The sequence below is a fragment of the Tyto alba genome, unplaced genomic scaffold, assembly GCF_018691265.1.
Source record: "Tyto alba isolate M040663 unplaced genomic scaffold, T.alba_DEE_v4.0 Super-Scaffold_27, whole genome shotgun sequence".
In the NCBI taxonomy this organism is placed as follows: Eukaryota; Metazoa; Chordata; class Aves; order Strigiformes; family Tytonidae; genus Tyto; species Tyto alba.
In genome coordinates this window covers 12305352-12331751 of record NW_024881301.1, presented here as the reverse complement: position 1 = coordinate 12331751, position 26400 = coordinate 12305352, and the positions used below count along the sequence as shown (strand labels likewise).

Here is a 26400-nt window from a genome sequence, read left to right as displayed (position 1 = left end):
CAGGCTTTGAAAGACGATCTCTTGAGACAGCAGATTTCATCATTGTTGGTAGGCCATGTGGACATATGTGCAATTATCTATGGAAACTCCGGAGCACTGTTATCTTTCACAAGCACCATTTTGTTATAATTTCTAATAATGGCAACTAAATCCAGAAGCAAACATGACTGACTTTAATTGTCCACCCAGATCAGGCTATTAAAAAAAAAAAAGATTTATAAAACTAATTATGGCTCAGCAATCTGAGAAAATGATTTAATTTCTAAAGCATACATCCTTGCACATTGTTACCAGTCTTTTATGTTACTTAGATTAATTTCACCCCATTCTATTTAGATATATACTAATTATGTCTTAATTTCAGCTGTTCATAACTAAACAGCCACAAAAATAATTGCTTGTATATTTCTGAACTCAGTTTTCTTACTGATTTTACTTGGTGAAGGTTGGGACTTTAAAATATTAAATAGTAAAAAAGTTATCTTAAATGTTAATAACATGATAGAGGTAAACAATCATCAAAGTTTCTGTTAATATGTACTTTTCAGTGATAACCAGGAGTCAAACACAACTGCAATCAGTTGATCAGTTGACTGACTAAAACTCTGTTCATCGTGTTTCTGGCACCAGAAATGTGAGTTTTCTATGAATACAATTGAGGTGCATATAATTGATTAGAAGCAGAGCCTCTAGCAGATGGGCTTTCTTTCCTCTCTAACATCTCCTCACATACACACATGTCTTTTTCACACATATATTTGCAAATTTCTTTTCTCTTTATAACTCAAAACTGCAAATTAAGTATCAGATTAAAACCTGGCAAAACTCCACGCAGCCTCCACTGGAATCACTCTGAAGTTTGGTTGCTCTGCCTGGATAAGGCTGTATGATTAAAGCATCATCTTTGGTCAGGGCTGCACAATACATTACCTCTGTTTTTCCTGTCATCAAGAATCAGTTTATCCCTGCAGCTGTAGGTTTTGGCTTCAGGGAAATACAATGATCACAAGGAAAGTTACAGCCAGACCAGTGCTGCACGTCAGAGCTCACAGGTGGGATGGTTGCTCCAGTTTATTTATTTATCTGTTAATAGCTTGGAAGTAATTACACCTGACATTTTCCTTATTCTCTCTTTATAATCCAGCATTCTTCCCCGTGCTTATCGTCTGCCCTTGGCCGCAAGTGCCCAGCCATCAGCAGCACTAGCTCCTCGCACCTCCCTGGCTGCAGGCAGCGGGACCGATGCCCGTGGGGAAGGAGGTCCCAGCCTGCCCCTACCCCTCTCCCCTGGCTGGGAGCACTGGGACCACTCCTCCCCAGGGGGCAGAGCGGGCTCCAGCCTGACACCCACTGCGTTTCAAATAAGATAAGTAACAGTCACTGAGTAGCGCTCGGAACAACACACTCAGCATTTTGAAGCTTTTGAAGAAAAGGGAAAGGCTTCGATACGTTTGGGGTCAGGGCCCCAGTGTTTTTGCTTGGCATCACTGCACAACTCAAAGCGCCTGTGCAGTTAGCATGTTATTATAGCAGGACAAAACCACTGTTAACTTCTTACAATGGCATTACTTTATTGCCGGGCTTTGTCTATGAAAAAAAAGGATCACATTTGTAAGTTTTGCTTTTCAGAAGAGCTGAAACAAGCGAGATTTTTTTCATTAAACAAACACAAGCCTCATACAAAACAACAGAGCCGATGGATGTTAATCTCGCCTACTAAATATGGATCCCATCTGGAAAGGTGTGAAAGCTCTAGATCTTCCCTGCTTCTCTGCCAGGGAACATGACTACTGAAAATCCCATTCCCCGACAGCTTTTTTCCAAAGAAAAAGAATGGTCAAGAGAGATTTATCAGCCAGATCTAAGCATGCCAGAAGGGTAGGTCTTCAACCTTCATGCATCTGTCCCTTTGAAACTTTGTGTACAGAAATATCAGCAAATTCTTGATCAGTTGACACCAAGTAGAAGGAGCAAAAGGGTGAGACATCCACACAGGCAAGTAGAGTTTTGACATATAAGGCAAACTAAGGAGAGTCCAAATCACCAAAATTAAGAATAATTCATCATTAGTTAAATCACAAATTAAAAGAAAGGGGGGAAGTAGAGGAGGGGGACAAGAATACAGTCTTTCCACTGTTTTGGAGGAACAAGAAAGTCAAATCCCAGGGGCCGAAAGCTGGGTTATGGCACAGCCTGACTGTATTTCACATCCAGTATGTGGATGCTTTCCTAAAAGATGTAGGTAGGGCAGACTATAGAAAGAAAAGATGGAAAAACGGTGCAAAAATGTCCTATCAGTCATGGTGCTAGTCCCGGACTTTAGGAGATCATTAAGGACAAATGGGAATTAATGATTACTAATAGTGATTATTTGCATGCAATACCACCATAGCTCTGCATGGCACTTCAGAGGGATGTTAATGGGAAAAAAAGCAGAAAGAAAAAACCCAGATCCCTCCCTATGGAGTCTGCAGTCTAATTTAGACAAACATAGAATGTGGAGATAAAGAAATTAAACTTAAAGGAAAGAAATTAAATTCATTATTCAATGTAAATGATGTGATGAGAATGAAGGGCTGATCAAAAATTTTCAAATACGATATTTCTTTTCTGGCAAGAAGACACAAAGATAGATAGAGACCAACACCATCTCCTCTACCACCACCACCGGCTCAAGGGAACTGCCAGGCAGAAGATGGGTAAGCGGTTTTGGGGTTGCAAGTCTGGCAACAGGGCAGTCCAACCAGCACCCAAGCATCTGGCTGAGTGCCAGCACTCCTACCTTTCTCTGGAGAACCACTTTTCTTTGTGTTTTGCCTGGTGCCTGGTATTTTCCAAGAAGCTCCATTTTGCAATTCTGCTGAATAAAAACTTTTTTTCTTCAATACTGCTAGAGGTGGGTAAGCTCTACTATGAATTCTGCTTTTACACGACTTCAAGACAATCAATTTCAAAGGTATTTACTCCATGTGCTCTGTGGTGGGCACGGCATTCCAGCTAATTTCCAGGATGAGTAAGTAAAAACATCAGTCTTGCCATATGCTACACACATCTGTAAGCATGTGGACACACAGAACCTAAGTTTGTGGTTGCTTTTCATTCACAAAACTTGTAATGGGTATCTGAACTTATTTTAGGTATTTAGGGTGGCTGTTCCTGGAGAGCAGTGCTTTGAACCTCACGGGCTGTGTCTATGCCTACCCCCTTGGACCCGGTGGATGTTTGACCAGGTCGGGCACTTGCTGTGGTGCGCTCTGATCTCAGCCAGCGCACACCTCTGAATGCATACTTGGGTTTGGAGACAACTCTGAGTAACAACCTAGAGTTGGGAGATAGCTAGGATGGGCACCTATAGGCTGGGCTGTGTCAATGTATAAGACTGTTTCTCAGTCTTTCCTACCCTAAAGAATTGCTGAAGAAAACTGAATGGCCACCTTGCACAGTGCTGTTGCAACGGTTTTCATTTTCAAGCCCAAATCCTTTGCTTGCACGAGTTACAGTGTGTGTACAGCATAAAGGTATTTTTTCCCTGTGTGGTTTCTGGGATCACTTCCCCACATTGTGAGTGGTGCAGAGCTGACCCATGGTTACTTGGTTAATTTTCTGAAGTCCTTTTTAAGGCTTTCCAAGGCAAACTACAGCTGCTCTTAATGCCTGGATTTGGGCCGAGGAAGCAAGCACAAGGAATCCACTCCCTCTGCACTGCCCTGGTATTTCCAGGAATGAGGAAAGGAAGGACAATGCCGCCCACAAATCCTGGAGGACACAACTGTGTCTTCATGTAGCTTCATCTGTAATCTGCACGTGCACAGGCATATTTATTTCATCCATGTATCCTACAGACTTGCAGAAAAATAAATTCTCTGACCTGACTGACAACTCAATTCTCCGTAGCAGGCACTGCAGGCAGAAAGCCCAGTGCCCCATTTTAAGGTCTGATTAAGCTGTGTGTGTATTGGCTTGTTGGGGACACTTGGTCTGCTGTGTTCCAGAAAGCAGGCTGCAGCCCCTGGCTACCACAAGCCCCCTGTCTGCCTGCTCAGCTGCCTGTCCTACCCACTCAAGTGCAACATATTGTAATGATTTATTATGGTGGTTATTACAGATCAATGGATTTTAAGATTCCATCGACTCAGAGGCAATCCATAGGCCTTGGCTGTGTACACTGAGCCTGATGAAAGCACGATGTCACTCTCGGCTCCTTTTGCAGCGAGGTGAAACACTATCCCCATCTCTCCAGCTATAAACAGTAACCATACGGGTGCTGGGAAAAGCTTTAACTCCTACAGTCAGCAGAGAAAGCAGAGGAAACCAGGCAGACCGCTTTCCTGAGAAGGATCAGCCTACGGGATCTCAATAAAACCAGTGTCCAAAGGGAGACTGAGTGGGCAGCTTAGGCTCTGTGTTGTATCTCAGCCTGGGGGAGCATAAATTCACCTGCTGCCCCCCCGACACCAGAGAGAGATCAAACCCGGGGCTGCGACACGAGAACACATTGTGTTGTTGCAGTGTGCGAACTGCATTCCCTGCCAAGGTGCTCATTAGCACATAATCTTTGGCACTGTGTATAAATTTAGTTAGTCCCTAAGGTGCGATCCAATTATTTTGTGAGACAAGGTGATTTTCTCTTCTTGTAGAAAACCTCCAGCCTGAATCTACTGATACAAGCACAACGAGATCAAGAAGCTGCACTTGTGTCCTAAATTACTTCTACATTATCTCTGGGAGGTCTCAGTAGATTAAGGCCTAATTGCACTCTAGTTAATGTGTCTGATGCCCCTGTCAACACTTGTAAAAAGAAATTTTCAGTTTATCATGTGATTTTGTTCAAAACTGCACGTTCTTGAAAACCATACCTGGGTAAATGCCTTTTTTTCTTTGTGCATTTCTCTGCTGCCTCTTCTCTTCAGGGAACTCTGCAATGGAAGCAACGCTGAGTTACTGATAAGCTAAACAGAAAACCTGCAAGTTTGGCAGGGCTTACCACCATAAAACTAATTGGGGAGAAAGTAAAGATATTCTCCTGAGCAGCTGGGGATTTAATTTTTCATATTAATCAATAAAAAACAGACAACTGGGGACTTGTCAGTGAATTTCTCAATGCACAAAACTTCCCACCAAAAAAAAAAAAAAAAAAGGAATAAGATTAGTTAAAAGTTCACAGAGGAAAAAAAAAAAAATCATTCTCTTTTCTTCTCCTCTGGACCACCACAATTTTTGGCAAAACTTTCTTTTTGCATGGGGCAATGATTTATGTGTGATTAATCCAGGGCAGGAGTCCAAGAATGTTACTGACAGTGGATGTGAAACACATTGTGGAAACCTCAGAGAAAAGCAACCCCCAAAAACAAGGGAAGGACATGAATGTTTAAGCTATGTGGGATAACATTATTTGTTATTCCGTGATAGTAAATGTACCGAGGAGCCCAGATACAGACCAGGTAATTCTCCAGGTATTTCTGAATTTACTTTATAAATTAGATTTGTTTGGCTTTGCAAATCTTTATATCCCCTTATAAGCAGGATTTTAAAGACATGGAAATGATGTCATCACCACTGCTTGGTTTTCAGAAACCTCTCAGCACGCAAATGGAAAAGCACAGTTTTCTGAGAAGTGGGAGGTCGAACACCGTCAGGACGTTATCACTGTTTGCACTGACTTGTGTGTCAGAACCAGGCACTAACTTGTGTCTCAGGACCAAGTTCAAACTGGTGCAAACTGGGTTTATTTAGAAAAAGCATAAATTTTACTTTTGCAGATTGAAGTATCAGAGGGGAATGATAGATTTTAGGCAAAAAAAAAAGCAGAAAGCTAGAAACTGCAGAGTCATTTGAATTCAAAGCTGGCCGTATTGCTTTGTCTGTGCCCAGAGCCTGAAGGCTGATGCTCCCCACCAATCACCCTGATACTGTGGCTTCTTTTATTTACCACTTCTGTTTATATTTGTTCTGTGGGGGACAATTTCCAGCTGAGGTGAAGCCTGGGCTGTTATCAGCTTGCTCACAGCGTGCCTCCCCTCCAGCCCATGCAATGGAGCGGCGTGCCTGGATCAGCATCAGCTCCTGCGTCCGACGGGCTAAATCCCGGTCTCTGTAACCCACGTTAACTCAGCCCTGCAAACCATGAGCCCAGCGAAGAGGAAGGGAAAGGAGAGAGAGGCATCCTGTTAATTAGCTAAGACCAGTCTCGTGCCTGGCCATCAGCTGGCAAAAAAACCCGACGTGAGCGTGGGGACAGGCGCACACACCCCATCCAAGTCCTAACTGAAAGCTTTCTGTGGCTTTGTGGCTTCTGACTGTCAAGCTATGCAGCTACTGCAAATTATAATTATTGCACGCTAAGACAAATCTCTCCTTCTGCTCTTTGTTATACACAGCTAAGTAGTTAAAACCCATTCATATGTGGCACCATATGCCCAAGACATACTACAGTTTATTTTTGCTAATCTGCTCTCCACTTTAATCCAGTGATTTCCTATAACTAATGAAGCTGAGTAAGAGAAATGTTTTTTTTCTGGATACTGAAACAGTGTAATGAAAAAAGACTTTAAACACTAAAACATCATATGAAAACCTGTTACACAATCTTAGCCAGGATAAACACTTACTGTTTTCTCTTTTTTTTTAAAAAAATGTGATGTTATTCTGGAAGCAGACATGTAACTGAAAGAAGTCACCAGCCAGTAGCATCATGCCCTGGTGTGCAAGGTGGGTCACTATGGTTGAAGAAATACAGGGCATAGCCCTGGCCCTCACACTCACTGCTTTTCTATTTTCAACAAGAGGAGGTTGTCTGGTTACTGCATTTAATTTGTAAACTCTCAGAGTGAGGGATGAGTCTACCAATTTCTGTAGAAGCCTCAATGCACGATTGTAGCACACAGCTACCAGTCATGCTAGAAATACAAACCCTCGTGCCAAATCCTAAAAACTTCTTGCTCTTACCTGTAGGCTAAAGGTTACACATAGACACATCCCACTGGAGAAGCTAGGGGATATAAATACATGGGCTACAGTGTGAAAGAGAAAGTAATAAAGTCTTTGCTTGGTTGTACAGGGTAATACTTGGAAAATAAGGGGAAGGGAATTAAAACTTAGATAGGAGACATGGATCACAGGTTGAGAAACAGGCAGGTAGTGATCTCACTTTGGAATCTGTAAGCTCCACTCCTCACTGAAAAAATGGATTTCACAGATCCAGACTAACAAGTTTGTAACATATTGTCCTAGATGGGGCCTTGCTGTAAGCATTTTCACACTGTCCTGGTTGGATTTGTGTAAGTACAACCTCTGATCAGTGCTCAGCTGGGAGATTGCTTTGTATTTCCATAAGGCAGAGACTCAACCTTAGTCTGAGTCTGTCCTCAGTGTAAGAAAAAGAATGGGACATTTACCTCTGGGGGCTACCAGTGGATCACAGGGAGAAACCTCCCTCCCGTGTGTCAGTGCGGGACTAGAAATACAGCCATGGCAAGAAGGGACTGCCTGGCCAAAACCCCCTAAACCCTGTATGACAGCAAGGAAAGATGTCCATTTCACCACTGTGGGACCAGGCTGCACTTGTGTACGAAACACCAAAGCAATATAACTGGTATTTCAGTAGGATTAAAGGTAGAGAGCGCCACTGCAAAAACAAGTAGGTGAAACGAGCTTAAATGATTTAAAATGTAAAATGGTGCAATAAAGGAGCATTTCTCTTTGATGTACAGGAGGTTGGCATCAGCAGCTGATATTAATTAATGCTAGAAGGAATATTTCTATACTACTTTTTATATTCAAGAGACCAACCAAGGTTGGCCGTCTACCAAAAAGTCTTTCAGTGATGGTTAATCAAGTCCTTTGGCTAACATAGTCTCTTAGGAAAGAGGTTACTTGTCGGACATTTTCTACCCTCACAGTTTCACTGCAGTTTGTTGCCACACTTCTTGGCTACTAAGGAGAGCTAATATGTGGGGGTAATAAATTGCTCAGTGTTGTAAAAGTTAAACTTCCCAAAAGATTACTGGATGTAGTGACTACAGGATTAAAAGCAGGAAGAGATACAATTATTTTCACTTTTCCTAGGAGCCTAGCATGCACAGGAAGAGATCATTTGTGTCTTTCAGTGAATTCCATTTTTAACACATCCAAAAAGAGTCCTGCAAACTGATAAGTGAGAGTAAGACTAGCCACGTGGGGAACAGCAAACAGGAGTCAATGCACTGGATTTAGAAGTTGAGCAAGACATGGAAATAATGTTTGAGTTAAGAGCAATCATACATGTAAACAGATTATATTCCCTAAATTTTCATACTGAGGTAAGTGCTGAGTAGGATGAGAATAGAGCTGCAAACAGGCAGCAGTAGAGAAGGACTTGGAAAATAAGAACAGAGAACCAACAGTCCCTAAGAGCTGTCAGCCTGTCACTTTATTCACTGCTATTAAGAGGAGCAAGTCATTTTGGGTGCTGTCTGGCATCTGCAGGCAGGCGTGGGCTTGTTATCATATGCACATCAAACTGAACCTGCAAAATCAAGTAGTCAGCCACTGAAGTGACAATGTCTGCAACTTAAAACCAGAGAGGCTGGCTTGGAAAGTCCATCCCTGAAGGCAATTTCTATCACTGTGATGTGTGAGGAATTATGCACAAGTATCACTGGGGCTTAAGAGCTGTATAAATAATGTTCCATGTACAATGATGGCTTGCTACCAATTGCTTTTGAAATGGATAATCACAATTTTAATTTGCATTCATTAGAAAATACTGCCTGTGAGAGATCTGACAGTATTAAAAAAAAAAAAAAAACAACAACAAAACAAAGCTGCACAAGTGACCAAATCTACTTGCTCTAAATACAGCAGTAGCTGAAGCAGACTACTTTCACATTACCAGTATCTGCAAGGTTAACAGCTTCAGAGTTGCATGTTGGAATTTCATAGTAAGAGCTAACTTCTTGCTAGCTGTTGAGCCCCCTCATGTTCAAGAATGAAGAAAACATCCAGGGAGACATAATCTCTGCCCCACAGTACGTGACTCACTGGGAGATCTTGCCAATGGACCAACTCTTTCATAGCGGTTACTGTCCAAGAAACACCAGTGATTTAAATGAAGGTAATTCTGCTTGGCATGAATGTGAACCGAAGAAAACCAGATCCACTTGTAACAGATGGTCAGAAGGTGGATTTATCCCCAAGTGATGTAAACCAGCATTCGTTAACTGCATCACTAATCCTTGCTCGGGAATGCCTCACTGCAAGCGTTTTCCAGGCACTGTGCAGGACTGCATGGGAAGATTATGGCAGAGGATGAAAAAAGCAGGGGATCTCCATGCTCCTCCTCCAGCACCCCCCCTCCACACAAATCCAGTTCCACTGGCCACCGCAAGCAGTTTCACTCTCAACTTGCGGACTTGCTAGACCCTGCCACTGAGGAGATGCACAATTCCCCTTCCTTTTACTACTTCAGAACTACCCCCACTTGCCCAGTCTGGTAGATAAAGAAAAAACCCTTTGTGCAGAACTCTGTCACCCTCAGACCACTGAGGAATAAACCCTTCTAACAAATGCAGCACTGAGAGAATGTGACCAGGGCTTGTTTCTTTAGGAGCAGCAGCTTTCAGCTATCCCACTGCAACTTTCTGAAACCTCTTTCCCAGTACTGTCATGTGCCCATTTGGTGAAAAGGAAACATCTCCCATTTCTGTACCAACATCCCTTTTCTTAATGGTAGGACAGGGTGGCTTTCCATTATTTCTTAAGGCCTGAAGGGTCTAAATTTCAAGTATCCAAGTGAAGTTTTGATTTGCTGCCATCCCATGCTTCTGCATTACAACGGCTGCGCAGTGAAAGTAGGGTGGCTGCTTTTTCTATGTGGGCTCTCAGATGTATCTACGGGATGGGTAATGGAAGTGGAAAATACAATGAAATTCTAATTGCTTTTCAATTGCTGTAGGCCCTTGAAAAAGATATCTCACCAAGCCCTGATAAAGCTGGGTTTGACGCAAGTGATCTATATCTACACTCATTCCCACGTGTGTTTCATTTACTAGAAACCTCTAAATACTGTGATATTCATCATTCACATGACCTAGCTAAGCAAGCCATGTCTGAAATATCATAAGCATTACAGTTCAGGATAAAAGCCATCCCTTGAGTAAAAAAGCAGAAAAGTACACTAGCTTTCAGCAGCAGCTTAAATTTCCCTAACGCTGCATTACTCTATTGTGCTAAGCTTACGAATAGGGGCTTTGGAGGAGCCTCTTTCTTTTGCCTCTTACTACCAACACACGGCACTGGCTGTCTCTCACGGCTTCCTGGTGCCCTTTACATATGGACTGATGCTGTCGTGATATTAGCTGGCTTGGTATTTACAAATAATTCCATGTGACAGGTCTGGGAGTGTGCTGTGGGGAGGGATGCAGCAGGGTTGTACTCGCTGTCTGAAGCCCTGGAAGGCGAGACGGCAGCTTTTGGGTGGATGGGAGGCAGCTGGGCCAGCTCTGCGTTCAGTTCACAACATCATTTCACTTAGTATTTGGTCAGTAGAGGCTGACAAGGGGACCTGAGATTAATATAATCATGCTTATTAATATGATAATTACTTAAAAATCATTATAGTAATAACTGGTAAATAATTATAGCCCGGCGATGTAATAGTTATTAATATAATAAATGAAATACTGCAACAGATAGCTGAGATCCTAATCCCTAATTGGTGTACCACCTTCTTACCCAGTGCTTCTGCCCAAACAGTCTTCTTAATAACTTCTTAAATTCATTAAAATGTATTTTTAAAGTCCCTGTCTGTCCCATTTTGTTAAGACATAATATATCCAAATTGCATCACATGTGTCACAATATATAAAGAAAATTATAATACACTGAGATCAGAGACTTCCTTCTTTTTTTTTTTTTTTGGTTTCTATTTCAGGTGAAGAAAACCAGAAAGAAGCCAGGTAAGTCACTGGCGATGGATGCTTCTCCCCCTCCTGCTCCACCAGTGCTGTGATGCTGGTTTGCCAGGAGCAAACATGTCCCTCCAAACCTTGTCACCCCTCTGTTTGGCAACTATTAAATTGGAGTTCCCCACACTGTGCCCATCCCTTAACCCCCACGCACCACAGGCACGCTTGCTAGCCCTCCGCCGTGGCATCCCCTCCCTTCCAGCCCCTGCGCCAGAGGAGGAAGCCACAGGCACGCATCCCTCGCAGTCCTGCCTGGCAGGAGCGGCAGCAGCACTGACCGGCATCAGGGGCTTGCTGCCAGGTCTCTATGTCTCCATCTCCCACCATATTATGCCCTTAATGCTCACGGTTCATGTGTGCTAGCTGGGACCGCCTGCCTTCCCCTCCCCACCGGCACAGGAGGCAGGACCAGCACCCCAAATTCCCCTACATCAGCTGAGATGCAGTGACTGAGCACCAGCCTGCTCCTGGTCCCTGCAAATGGGCCGTGAACCACATCAGCTTGCACCCCTTTTGGAAAGAGCTTGTTCAAGAGCCGGGCCATTAATCCAAACGGTATGTGCTGCGCTGACACTGCCCGAGCCCTGTAACTGCCTCGTTAGTGTTATACTGTAGCAGACAGCCCGTGAAGAAAAGCACTGGGCACTATATACACACAGACCTCTCCTGAAACAGCTTGCCAACGGGGATAGTACTTGCCCTTGGCCACAAAACCCAATACAATGATACATACCTGGTGCCCATCTCCCAGGCCAAGCTTCAGCACACCGAGAGAGAAATGATGTCCCTCGGCGGCAGGGCGGGCACCCAGCCCTGTGGCCAGCGGTGCCAGCTCCGGGGCTCTCTTCTACGCCTCTCTGGACAAAACAGGGGTTGCAAAACTCCCAAAGATGAAACAACTTGTACAACTTTTTAAAGCCTTTTTTTTTCTCACATGACAACACTTACTGCAGCAGCCTGGGCAAACTAGACAACTGCTAGAGAAAACAAACCCTTGGAAACAGCTCCCAACATACTGCTCTGCCATGCACCATCCACCTCGCACTGCTCGGCATCGCCTGACGCTAAGTGCAGGCTGCCTGAAAAGAGAAGTGAACTGCCTTCCCCTCCTCTTCTCTGCAAAAATGCCTTAAAACCCATACCTTTTCTGAGGGACTGCAGCAAATGTACTGTTTTACAATCCCAAAGGAAGACAATTTTTGAGTATTTACTGCTGATCAATGCACACCCAGCCTGGCATTCCCTGTAGCACGGGCAACTATTACAGGCATAAATGTTTTTGGTTTGGTTTATTTTTTTTTTTTTCAGAAGACAACTAAGAAAGTAGTATATGCACAGGGGTAGATACCTGCTCTCCAATTGTAGAGATATGACCTGCTCATTCTGTGCCACCAAGACCATTTAAAAAGCCACGCTACATACCCGGTGGTCCTAGTATCAGGGCAGCCTTCAGCACACTGGAGAAACAAACTGGAGAGTTTGACAGCAATGAGATGAAGCAGAGCTAGACATGGTTTGGATAGTGCTGGTAAAGGAGAGGAGGGGAGCTGAGTGAAGCCCCAAGCTCATACTAGGTCAGGAGGTTCCTGCAGCAATATATGGCACTGGGAAAGCGAGAAAATGCACAGCTCTGCAATCTCTGTAGTGTTCAAAGTATAGGTATAAAGAGGAAATCTCCCAAAATCTAAATTAAAAAAGAATATTTTTGTTAGTCTTTTTGCAGAGAAAGCTGTTCAGGGCTGTGCAACATCTGAGCTTTCCACCCTAATAGATCAAGAGCCACGGGATTGTTTTTCACATTGTGGATGGAAAGAAACATTTTCCTTGAACAAACAACTGTAAGTATGAGCATATTCGATCTCCCCTGGATTAGAGCAACTTGCTGTTTCTATAAAGTATTAAATTAAATTCTAAAGCAGCAGGGAGATTAAAGACCAACTGCAATGATCCCCAAAGAACACGTCCCAGATAGTCTTTGTAATCCTTAGTCACCCATCTATTATTTCACAATTTTAAAGACACTGTATTCTGAAAAAGGGGTTTATAAAAATAGAACAAAAAGACATTAAATTCACACTTCAGTAGCTGGTGACATTTCTGAACCTCAGCTGCTACCTGTGACACACTTTCCTAGACGTCATTCAATGAACACATCCATTTACCGACAGGTGATGGGTCACCCCCAAGACACCACTATTCAGCAAGCCACAAGAGTCACAGTTCAAGCACAAATAAACTTAGTTCTGCTACAGTGAACAAGGCCATCAATTATAGGAATGAAATTCAAGCCAGCGCACAGCATTTGTAATTAAGAAAGGGTGAAGCCTGGGCCAGGGCAGGCAGAGGTGATGAGAAGGGGACAGAGCTCCTCCTCCACACCACCCCGCCGGTGAGCTGGAGCACACGATGCTAGAGGAGTAGCAGCGAGATGTCCACCTGCTCTCCCAACACATTCTGCAGGGCGAGTTCACCTCATGGGAGAAAAGTGCTAGGCTACCTACGAGCCCAATTGCAGCTGGAAATGGCCAGGAGGGAAAGAAATTTTTAGGAGAGAGTATAATTGCAAAAGCCACATTTTCTTATTAAAACCAGTCTATAAAGATGTGTCAGCAGTAACCCTGTAAATACCAAATGAAAAACTCTACATGATGGATATAGCTTCACAAAGATGCACTTGGAAAGGAGTATTACAAACCCAGTCAGGAACACACTGTTTTAAACACTAAAATTAAAAATGCACAGACAAATTTAAAAAGCGCCAAAGATGTTAACAGCAAAATATTCTGGTGTGAAGCATATATCTGAGGAGACCCCAGTCTGGGTGGGTATTTGGGTTATCCTTAGCCATGTTGCCTGCTTCTGGGGCTGGGTCATGATTGCCTGGGAAACCGTTCCCATTGCTGGCAGGGAGCTGGGGTGACTCAGGAAGCGTACAGGGGCTGTGCTCTCCCATGCTACCACTGCTTTGAAGCCTAAATGAGCTGTCTCGGCTCCTTGCCAGGACGAGTGATCCCTGCCTCTGGATATGGAGGGATGCTTCGACCCCAAGGACCAAAGCACAAAATGAAAGGCATATTGTGCATTACTGGGTTTTACATGGGTAAGGGAGAGCTGGGAGAAGGTCTTCATGCTCTCAGACCTCTGAGAGCAGCTCCTAGGGAGACAGGTGAAAGTGTGGGGTGAGACAATGCTTCTTGGATCTGCTCCTGGGAAGAACAGGCAGCTTTCCCATCCCTCAGCATAGGAGCTGACCACCCTGAGCTTCCCTGCTGCAGTGCCTCAGTGCTTCAGGGTGCTGGCTTCTGGGCAGGCGACGGCGCTCAGAACTTGCCCAAAGGAGAAATTTGTGCCTTTGGCTTTGTTGGTGTTTATCCCTCTCTAAACACATCCTATTTGGGGCCTAACTGCTGTACTTTGTTTGGATACTGATTTTATGTGAAGCACAATGTTTTATCTGTTTTTCCAAAACAGAATATAAGAGACAAAGAGGATGACCCATTCCCTTAAATGAGAAAAAGTATTAGTTTCCGGACCACTCAAGTAGCAATAAACCAAGGCAAAAATCTTCATTCAAGCAACATATTAATTTTAGGATACATGACTAAGGGACTTGAATCATCACTTCTTACTTTAAGTTGTTATATGAATGAAACATTACAAAAGTGGATTAGGACATCTTTGCTCAGACATGTGCTTTTTCCCCCTCACTATATACTATTATTACATTTTTGTTTAATTCATAACTTCCAACTTTCATCACTCCTCTTGACAATTTAGTCTATGCTTTAAGTACTCCTGATAGGGGATGATCTCTCTGAGAATTTATCCCACTGTTTGTGCCTCTGCCTCTCTTGTTAAACTAACCAAGCACGAGAAGCCTAAAATGGCAATATCGGTGCCCTTCCTTTTTTTTTTTTTTTTTTTTTTTTTTTTAAATACAATCAATATGCCCAATAATATAGCATGTTTCCATTCCTGTGTGTGGCATGAGCTGCAGGCACACAGCCAGGGCTGGCTTTCTGGAGCTGCTTCTCCATAAGAAATCTTGTAGCCTCCAGAAACTGGAGGACCTACCAGAGCAGTGCAGGAGGGTCACCACAGCCACCACCAGCCCTAAGCCAAAGCAGCAAGCAGGAAGAGACCATGCCTGCACCACATTAAGCTGACTGGGAAACTTCTCTTCTACTGTTTCCTAACCTTTCGTGTGTCTGAATTTGTAACCCTAGTCACATTGTACACAGTATTTTTATTATGATAATTATTACGGTAACAAATGAAGACTGACAGCACTTGGGTTTGATGGCTTTCTCTCAAAGGCTATAAAATGATGATATTTTCTTTGTACTTTTATATACCTGCTGTAAAATGTGTGCTTTGCTGAGAATATATACAGCTCATCAATGAAGTGGCATAATCCCACTCCAGCTATCTGGATTGTGCTGCTGCACATCCAAGCCCAAATACAGAATGAAATACAAAAAAGGTGTTGACTTTATAAGTCCCCAAAAGCTCATGCCAGTCCGTGTGTCCTCAGTTGTAATCATTCACCAAAACACATAAATTACAGGGAAGAGCTTACTGATACCATTTGCACAGCCTGTTGATGCTGCTGCCTAGTAAAAGAAGTGTCTGAAGATGATTTGAAAATCAGCTTCTGAAAAATCATTTTTAGACAGTAACTCCTAAGTCTTTCTAATCTCTGGGTACTTCGCATGTCAAAGTACATCAGAGCAGGAACATCCTCATGTGCTTTGTATTTGATTTGCCTACTCCAAATAACCCCTTCATATGTGGAAAGCTTTGTAAAGCACTCAGAAAGAGTAGAGCAGCAATGGCATGCTGCTGCTGAGGACTGCAGGCTGTGAAAATATTCTGGGGAAGTACCTTTTTATTATACTTCTTGACCAAAAAGAAAAGGAGGCACTTCTTTTACTATCAATCAGCATATGTAGTACAGGGATTTAACCATATACAAATAGCTAAATACCAGATACCACCATAGAATATAAATTTGTGCCAAAATCACATCAATCTCAAATTTTTAATGATTTTTCCAAAAAATCTCACATTTCATTAACTTCAGTTAGGCCTGGACTAAGGCCTCAGGCAGTGCAAGGTTCTCATTGTCTTCTCTGAAACGGAAGTTTGTAGGAGACTGGGCAGCATGCAGCAGTTGCTGCAGAGGGGTATCTAATGATCACTAATCCATGACTACTGTTCTGCTGTGATTAAAAGTAAGGCAGCAGGGATGCTCGATGAAAGGATGTGATCAGGTCATGTCCTGAAGCCATACCAAGTCTGACAGAAGAGAGTACAAATATAGGATTATTTTGCAAAGACTGAAGAAAGAGCAAGTGCAGATTTGTTAGGGAACTTGATAAACCTTCACCTCTTTTCTCTGACTAGAAAATAAAACAAAAAGGGGAAAGAAAAAGGAAAAGCCTCAAACCATCTAGCTAAATATTCTTTCTCTACCACTGGTCAAGCAAGGGTTGCCAAAAAGCTGTATTTCTTCTAGAAATACAAAAATGGAAAAGTCTGAGCTACATCGGTGGATGAGCTTTTGACCTGAAACATGACAACTAACAGCAGAATAGGCTTTATCCCAGCCTGGGTGCAGAAGATTAATCAGAATCACAGAATGGTTTGGGTTGGAAGGGACCTTAAAAATCATCTAGTTCCAACCCCCCTGCCATGGGCAGGGACACCTTCCACCAGACCAGGCTGCTCAAAGCCCCGTCCAACCTGGCCTTGAACCCTTCCAGGGAGGGGGCACCACAGCTTCTCTGGGCAACCTGTGCCAGTGTCTCACCACCCTCACAGGAAAGAACTTCTCCCTAATATCTAATCTAAATCTACCCTCTTCCAGATTAAAACCGTTACCCCTTGTTCTATCCCTACACTCCCTGATAAAGAGTCCCTCCCCACCTTTCCTGTAGCCCCCTTTAAGCACTGGAAGGCCACTATAAGGTCTCCCAGAGCCTTCTCTGCTCCAGACTGAACAACCCCAACTCTCTCAGCCTGTCCTCACAGGAGAGGTGCTCCAGACCCCTGATCATTTTCATGGCCTCCACTGGACCTGTTCTAACAAGTCTATATCCTTCTTATGTTGGCAGCCCCAGCACTGAATGCAGCACTGCAGGTGGGGGTCTCACAAGAGCAGAGTAGAGGGGGAGAATCACCTCTCTTGACCTGCTGGCCACACTTCTCTTGATGCAGCTCAGGACACAGTTGGCTTTCTGGGCTGTGAGTGCACATTGCCAGCTTATAGTCAGTTTTCCATCCACTAATACCCCCAGGTCCTTCTCTGCAGGGCTGCTCTCAATCCACTCATCACCCAGCTTCTATTTCTGTTTGGGGTTGCCACAACCCACGTGCAGGACCTTGCACTTGGCCTTGTTGAACTTCATGAGGTTTCCATGGGCCCACCTCTCAAGCCTGTCCACATCCCTCCGGATGGCATCCCTTTCTTCCGGCGTGTCAACCGCACCACACAGCTGGGTGTTGTCAGCAGACTTGCTGAGTGTGCACTCAATCCCACCGTCCATGTCACCAACAAGGATGTTAAACAGCATCAGTCCCAACACTGACCCCTGAGGAACGTCACTCATCACTGCTATCTGTTTGGTATTGACTGCAACTCTTTATTGCAACCATCCAGCCAATTCCTTATCCACCGAGCAGTCCATCTGCCAAGTCCATGTCTCTCCAACTCAGAGACAAGGATTTCATGTGGGACAGTGTCAAATGCTTTGCAGAAGTCCAAGTGGATGAACCTCAGTTGCTCTTCCTTTATCCACAAATGCTGTAACCCTGTTGCAGAAGGCCACCAAATTTTTCAGGTATGATTTACCCTCAGTGAAGCCATATTGGCTGTCACTAATCACCTCCTCGTTTTCCACATGCCATAGCATAGTTCCCAGGAGGATCCGCTCCATGATCTTGCTGGGCACAGAGGTGAGACTGACTGGACTGTGGTTCTCCAGATCTTCCTCTTTCTCCTTTTCAAAAATGGGGGTTATGTTTCCCCTTTTCCAGTCAGCGGGAACTTCACTGGACTGCCATGACTTCTTAAATATGATGGATAGTGGCTTAGCCACTTCATCTGCCAGGTCCCTCAGGACTATGAATAATATGTACACATTAGCGTGAATAATGACAGCCCAGTGGAAGGTCTGCCAGAGACCCACAATTTTTTTACATCATTATTTCTCAGATGACAGAAACTATTACAATAAGGAAATTCATGCACTTTTAATTTTTCTAATTAGAACACAAAAACTGTTTCTCTCTACCACTTAGTTCATTGCTCGCTCTTTCTTTCTGCATCCTCAGGCACCTGGAAAAAGTAGGTCCTCATAGGTGTTTCTTAGCTAAGGGCCTACCCTGTCTCAAACGGTGTTGCAGTGTCAGTGCTTAAAGTAAGGGCAGAAATAGCTGCCTTAAGGATCCCCACAGCAAAAGAACTGCCTAACATGAATTCCCAGTGATCCTAGAGCAGGCATGCTGTGGTTGCTACCTGGATGCATGCTCTGCCCACTGACCAATAAAGAAGGGGAATGAAACTGCTTCCAGTGTGGCTGCTGGTTAGCAGAGAAAATTTCATGTGATCACGGTCTTTATGGAGGATCTTGAAAAAATATGCATTTCTATTCTTTTAGAAATCTTGATGTGGTTTTTTTTGCTTGTTTGAGAAGCCTGAAGTCCACAGACCCGTTTGGCAGCTCTTTTCTAAGATCCTGGCATTCTTGACACCTAAAATATTGGGAGGTAGAGAGCTAATAAAACTACAGGCAAGTAGCAGCCAGTCTCAACCAGGACATCACTTCCAACACTTGCTTTTCCTTTAGTTGCTGCCCTACCTTGCCAGGCTCCCAGGAGCCCTGAAGAAAGCTCTGAGGCGGGCCCTGGATAAGCAGAAATGGAGAAGCACCCACTTTTTCTCAAAATAAATCTCTAAAGCATGGCAAAGCCCATGTCTCCCTCTCCAGACACTGATTCTCCCCCACCTTTTGCAGTGTGTTGCCTCTAAAGCCAAAGCAGGAGATGCAGTGCCCTTATCCTTACAACAAAAGGAGCTTCACACACATATATTGAGGCTTTCTTTCTTTTTTTTTTTTTCTTTTTTTTTTTTTTTTTTTTAGAGAGCCTCATGGTGTGCCTTTGGTCCAAGTAACTACACACAGTGAATGACGGGGAGGTTGGACTCCATGTATTGGGATGGGTGAGCAAGGAGTGAAAGCCCTTAGAGATGCACAACATCTCTTTGAAAAGTACCCCACACCCATAACCACTCCACCCCCCCCCCCGAAAAAAAAAAAAAAAGCAGGAAAAAATCAGGCAAAAGTCTGCTGTGTACACAAATAGCCTGAAAATATAAAATATTGACTGTTCAACACTCGTATATCTGCAAAATCACTAAAGGGACATGAAGTTATTAAAAAAAAAAACAAACAAAAAAACCCCAAAACCAAAACAAAACAAAAAATGGAGCTCTGTAAAACTTAGAAACCTTCACCCCATGTACTCGTGCTCTCTCACACAGATGAGCACATACACACGAGCATGCACCTTTCCATATTATTTCTCCACCGGCCAGCACCATCGCAGCCAGGCACGCAGCGCCATCCCTCTCCCACACACACACGTTTTGTCCCCGTGCCACCTGGCTCACCAGTGTCAATGCCAGAAAAGCTCTTCCTGACCACCCCAAATGCCCTGAACGGCACCCAATCTCCTAATCTGGCTTCATTATTTTCTCTTTATTTTGCATATAACTGAGGTATGAATTTCTAATAGGTTTTCATTTACATGGGAAAACTGGATAAAGTTGTTTGTGCCCCAGGAGACAAGGAAACTGGAAGCAAAAGTAGATCTAGAGTTAATCAAAATAAAACTAATTGAGATAATTATTTATAGTGACTTTTGGAACCGAAACTCATTTGGATGAGTCTTCTTCAGACTTTGCCTGTTCATTTCTCTGTCAACATAAAAATGGCAGGTTTTAGCAAAATAGTCTACCCTTACAACAAAAAATAAAATGAAAGCTTGTTGCAACCTTAAATTCTAAGAGTTATAAATTATTAGTTTTATTAGAACGCATATACTTATCTGAAATCACCTCCCATTTTTCAGATGAAAAAACTATTCACACTTTAGGAACAGCAAATGATTGATTCTGACTGGTGCTTAAAGAAGATACTTTCTTTTCTTTAACTTTACTTTCTGCCACTGGTCTCTGTGCTGCACTATGTATGCTCTGTATCACTTGTTGCTATGATTCCAGCAGTGCCTTGCAAATATTGCAAGAGGAACTAAGTAGGCTTTAAGTTCCCTCCAAATGATTCAATGGGGATTCTCTTTAAAAATAAAACTTTTTGAACACTATTCAGCGCTACTGAAACATAAAATAAAAAACTTTCTATCCCCAAATAAGACAAAAATGATAACAAAAAAAACCCAAACTCCCCCCCCACACACCAAAATGCAATAACCATTTTTATTTCTGCAGAGCAAAGTGACTCTATAGTATTTGCAGCTATTCAGGCTCCAAAGTTGTGCTGCATGTACTGATGTGAGTGGTTCACTTAGTCACGCAAGGCATCCCACTGACCTCACTTCAGTACAAACTGCAGAATCACAGCCCTATTATGGGCAGGCCCAATATTTATGCACACTTGTCAGATTTCACACGGCTCGTCTGAATGACATGCTCTCCTCTGGCCCTGCTTTTCTTCTCTTTAGGCACTTCCTTCTTTCCTCTCCCCTCTGACTTCTATATGGCTTTTCATAATAAGTGTGAATTTAACCAGAGAGGCTTTCCACAAACTCACATGTAAGACTGTATATTTCTCACAGGGAGTGCTAGTCATATTCATTAAGATTCCAGGCCGAAAAATTCAGTCACACAATAAACATGCAATTGAAGGATGCCCGCTGGCCAACACTAAAGAGCTGAACCCAGGGTAAGAGCTGAGGGAATGGAAGAGACTTTTAAAACTTTGCAGTTACTGTCTGCTGAAAATACTCCAGACTACCAGCTGATTGTAGTTCCACTCAGTATTTTAAAAAGCAGCTTTAACAAGCTTTCCTCTGAACCAACTGCTCTTCCTCCTAAATTTTTGTGGAAAAACTGTTCTCCATAGAAGCCAGGGGACTCTGATTTTCCTAAGAATAATAAGGCTTTAATACCAAAAACATTGGAGATTAGAAGCAATGCCAGGTGTCCTTGCATGCTGTGCGGATGGAGTGATCTCCCCACTGCTGCTGTTGCATTAACACATTCCCAGTGCAGAACAGCACTTCTGGTTATATTTCACAGCAAGAAATTACATGGGGAAACTACTATGTGGGAATAATCTGCAAAAGCAGTATTTTCCTTTTGGCTGGATTTTAACAATGAATGCAAATGCATATAGGCTTTTATAGTCTGAATGTTTCTATTCAAATCTTTTGATTCAAAAGCCTTTTTTTCTCAACCACTGATCATGAAAACAGAACCTAAAAACCAACTAGTCCTTTTCTGAATCAATATTCTGGGTACAATGGTGCAATAATGTCACCTAAGGGGTTACAGGTTTTAACATTATCACTAGCTCTTACATTTTTACTTGGCTATTTCCATGTTTTAAAAATGAAAACAGAATAATCTTAAAGTAGAAAATCCTGCAGGTTTGAGGTGTTTCTCAGGATACTATCTTGGTAGCATACTGTCAAATGGCTGCTCCCAGATTAGAGATAGGCTGGTATTTTCAGCTCTTCTGGTAATTTTTTACTTTTTCAATTTTATTTCCTTATGATCCTACTGTCGCTTTCCTATCTGTCAGTGTGTCACTACAGAGAGATTAGCTGAAATTTCAGACTCCACTGAAGTCTCTTTGTTCTGTCCCACATGATGCATTGGCTGCACATTGCAGTACCCCAAACAAAAAGAGATAACTAACAACAAAGTGGCCCAGTGCCCACACTGCTGATACAAATGTCTCCAAACCATGAGTTTTAAACCTCATTACTCTCAGATGTTTGGGCATATGTGCCCGGATCTTTGCGAACAGTTGTAAAAAAGTTGCTAGATGAAGAAAAGAAATATTGATTTTTCTCCTCTTCCCTACAATTGTATATTTATGATGCAAACAACCTCTAAAATATGTAGACTTTCTTGCAGAGCCTTGAAGAGGTTGCACAGTCAGCAGAGTCTGAAAGTTCAGCTGCAGAGGTCAGGCAGACACATAGAAAAAGGAATTAAAATGTTTTGAGACTACCCCCACTTCAGAGCAGAACAATCAGATTATTTTGCAAGAGAGGTCACGATTTCAGTTTCTCTACAGCTCAATTTCTACCCCACACAAATAGACAACCAAAGCAGCAGATGCAAGCAAGCATGTGGTAAAGAAGAATGCTGAGTTCTGGTTTAACACTAATTTTTGTATCACCTAATTTCTGGACTGCAGTTTGCTCATGTATGTACCTCACAGGATTGTTGCAAGGATTAAATCCTTGCAAGGATTAATCTTTAAATCTGGGTTTTGAAAAGATCTGCATATTATATGTAGAATAACATGTGTAGTTAAGGTCACTTGGTTATTCTCCAGGCAATATAAATTAAAATTTCAGCTGATAGCTATTGTGAAATTATCTTACATTGCAGTTAGAAAAACTCTCTTTACTATCCTGGGACAAAATCTGTGCATTATTTGGAATAATTTAAAAAGTAGGCAGGTATTGCAAATAAATATATCTCAGATTATTCCACAGTTAGACAAATGGAAGTCATATTTTATTCTTTGATTCCCTCTGATGTTCTCCCACACTGAAAGCACATATGTCATTTAAAATTACGGCAGCTATCTTGGAAATGAGCCAAATTCAGCATCAGTGTTAATAGGTGCAACCTGGTATAAGCCAGCCACGATACAGCTGCTGCCAACAGAGATTGGTTCAAAGCTCTGTCAAACTGGGAACACTCCAGTTTTACACCTTTATGGTCAGTGTCTGCAGTTCTGCTTCCCTATGCAATTCTATCCTGCTGCCTTCTTAAGTGTGAAGCATTAAATCAAAGAGAACAGAAAAAGTAAAAGACGCAGTATAGATCAGAAGTTCCCCAAAAAAACACAATGGCCAGGTTTATAGCTTTGAGGAGCTACTTCTTAGCTGTGGTCCTGCAGTCAGAGCTATTCAGATCTCCCTGTTGTTAGCTCTGACAAAAGAAAAGGACCTTCAAAAAGAGAAGTGTGTTGAGTTCAGTAGAAGAGGATGCCACTGGTATGAAGACCCATGCAGAGAAACAGGCATGCCATCAGTGGGAACAGAAGTATGTTCCCTGTGGGAACCCTCTGCAATCCATGGTGACCTCCACTTCTGGGTACAAGACCATAAAGGCTGTTTTGGGTGGAGGAATTTTTTTCAAGTCACTTCTATTAGTTGCTACCAGTGGCTTTACAAGAGCTTGCAGGGCCTGAATCCCAGCGGGGCAGACTGCAAGAGTAAGAACACCCGCCCAGAAGGGTCCTTCCCTTCATCTGGAAATGGATATGTAGGGAAAGTCTAGCTCAGGAAAGAAAAGGTCTATGGTCTGGAAACCTACATTAGGGAAGATCCCAAGAAGAGATGATTTGTAAGGTCAACCTAGTGACAAAAGCAACAGCAACCAGAGACTTGTGTAAGTGGCGAGAGTGGCACAATGGTGAGAGCTATCCAGCAGTAAGAGACAATAAACACTTAAATCAGATTTATACTTGGAAGTAACACTGACCAACAATTAATGAGGCTACTCTAAGGTCTATCCCAGCTGCTGCTTATCTAGTCCATAACTAAACTCGCTCTTCCATGTCCAACCAGTTCTTCCAAGCCACTTCTGGAAAAGTAAGAAAGCATGTTATTCAGTCACATCATTTGGTAGGGAAATGCTCAGTCCTTGCTCTCTGCAAACGTCTGTAATCTCCACATCACAAGAATAGCAAAACACTTTTTGGTCTTATCTGTGGACCACAGTCTGACATCAGTCCCATGCTGGCTTGGGCCCTCAAAGCTCCCGCTGGATTCCCAGGGGGTTTCTGCCCGCGTGGTAAGTGACTGATCCCCACCCATCTAACAGAAGGACACCAGCGCACTCTGTGCTTCCCTGAATACTGTGCAATTACAGGATTCAATGTAAAGCTCCTAAAGACTAGCAATCAGCTTCTCAGACACTGACCTACCAAACAGTAGGGTGCTCAGCTATGGAATAAAGGAAAAGCAGGAGAGGGCATTTCAGGAGTCTATTGCTAATGAGCAAACCATCTGTCTATCTGCTTTGTGAAAACTGGCTATTTATTCTGACATTTCCTTTTCCCCAAACACTTTTTCTGCTGATGACCATATTATTTTAAAGTAATGTAATCTAATTTTAATGCTAGCACTTGTTAGACTTTTTTTTAGGAAAAGCAATAAAGATAACTGTAGCTGTCTTGGCAAATGGAAAAAAAAAAATTGTACCATGCCCATGAGACAGAAAAAGTGCAAGTTATCCAAGATGTGAAGTCCCACCACAAACAAGCCTAGCTGGTGATAATCACACTCATTATTAATAAAGAAAACCATGGCCACAGCTGTGAAATGAGTGACCAATACTGAATTCTTCATATGGGATCATTCTTCCATCACAAATGAAAAAAGACGCTGAATACAAATTAGAAAAAAACAAAGGAAGGTCTCACTGCTGGCAAAAGCTCATCATAAATACATAAACTGGGATTGACTCTCCCTGGTCTGCCTTACCCAATTTATGTCTCTCAAAGGAATGAGTCCATTTCAGGACAACAGAACGTGCTTGAATGCCTGTAAATGCGAACATCATTCTAGCAGAAATGTAAGAAGAGGATACAGAGACTAATCAAGTTGTCCATCCATCTTCCTGTATCACATCTCTGCTGCAGACACCACCAGCTGCTTCAGAGAAATGGTTAAGAAGCCTGAGGGTAAGCTAATAGGATAGTCTGTCCAGCCAGGAAGTTTCCTCCTTATTCTTACTAGCTATAGGCTAGTTTCAGACCTCAAATATGAAGCTTTGTGGCTCTTCCAGGACTTTTCTTCAGAATTTTTTTGGCCTGTTTTCAAGCAGTGCCATTACAATCCTAAATCGGATCAGCTAGGCAATACCTATGCACTTCTAGCAAATAAGAATATTCTAAAATTTCAAAAACCAGGGTATACCAAATTGTAAAAATTAGGTCTAAGTACACGTGAGTGATTACTCTTGAATCCACACTCCCTTTGATCTGTTGTCTCCAATCAGCAAGCATGGCCCAACTCAGATCTCAGAAGTGAAGTCAGAGAAGGCTGTTTCTTTGGATGGGAAGGTAGAACTTGATAGTGTTTCTCCAACCACCTTCTGATATTAATTTTAGTTTCAGCTGAGCCTGTATTTCTTTGTGCATGGTTTTATGCCAGGTAGTAAATGAAGAACGCTGCATTTGGACTCACATCTGGACTTTGGTGAGGCAAGCATTTACCCCAAAGGAACACTTTGCTCAGGAACTTTGTCAGCAGCAGCATTTTTTGATGCTTAAACTGAAATTCAGTTTTCCAGACTTACAGAGTAAAAGGAGAGATTTATGGAGAAAGGACTGGTGCACCCTGCTGCTGTGAATGTCTCACAAGAACGTACAGCTCGTAACTATATGTGGCCCCTCTTTCTTCAGCCTGATGCCCTCCCCATAAGGCTTTGACGTGTCTGTGACACACAAAAAAAGAGGCATAACAAGCCTTGAGCTAGTACTAATCTAACATCTTTGGGATGTAAACCAGCTGTCAGGTATCAACAGCAGCACTAAATAACATCAAAATGTAAAAATGAAGGCGGTACAAGAGCTATATCTATTTTAATATCCTATGTTTAATGAGCACAGTCCCACATACCAGGAAGCTGGATCAGACTTCTGTATTAAGAGGAAGAAGCTGGTCATCCCTGGTTCTTACAGTGTGCTAAACAGTGTGATAAAGCACTGCATAAAGTCAACAGTAACCAAAATTTCCTTTTGATTGGGCAACAGTGGACACCCAAACAAGAACTGCTAAGAGCAACCAAACTGGCACAAACTTCTGATGATGAGTAAAGCTTAAGTGTCTCTTGCTTACTTGGTGGTTTATCTAAAGCACCTTGACTATGCTCACTTGTCTCTAAAGGCACTGTGGACAGCTACTCCAAGCAAAGCTGCTCCACTAAAAAGGGACTTCAAAAAACGTGTAGTTAGCATTCATCTGTCCTTCATTACTCCAACTGAATACTAAGTCTGAACAGATCTGGAAGAATGTGCTTCCTACACAGACATTTTTTTCCTTATTATTGTCTCTCTAAGTACTGAAAATGCAGCTGAAGGCATGAACAGCTGCAATACTGGAAGCTACAAATACGCTACTTATGCAGTAGCAATGCTGAAATAACCAGAGCACGGTGCTACACTTTTTCCAAAGGGAGGAA

At 42.8% G+C, this 26400-nt stretch overlaps 1 protein-coding gene across 1 annotated transcript in view; it reads right to left on the bottom strand.

Annotated features, from left to right (window-relative positions):
- The window catches only part of MTCL1 (microtubule crosslinking factor 1), a 113370-nt gene that overhangs the window by 48354 nt on the left and 38616 nt on the right, over nucleotides 1–26400 (bottom strand). The window lies entirely within an intron of this gene.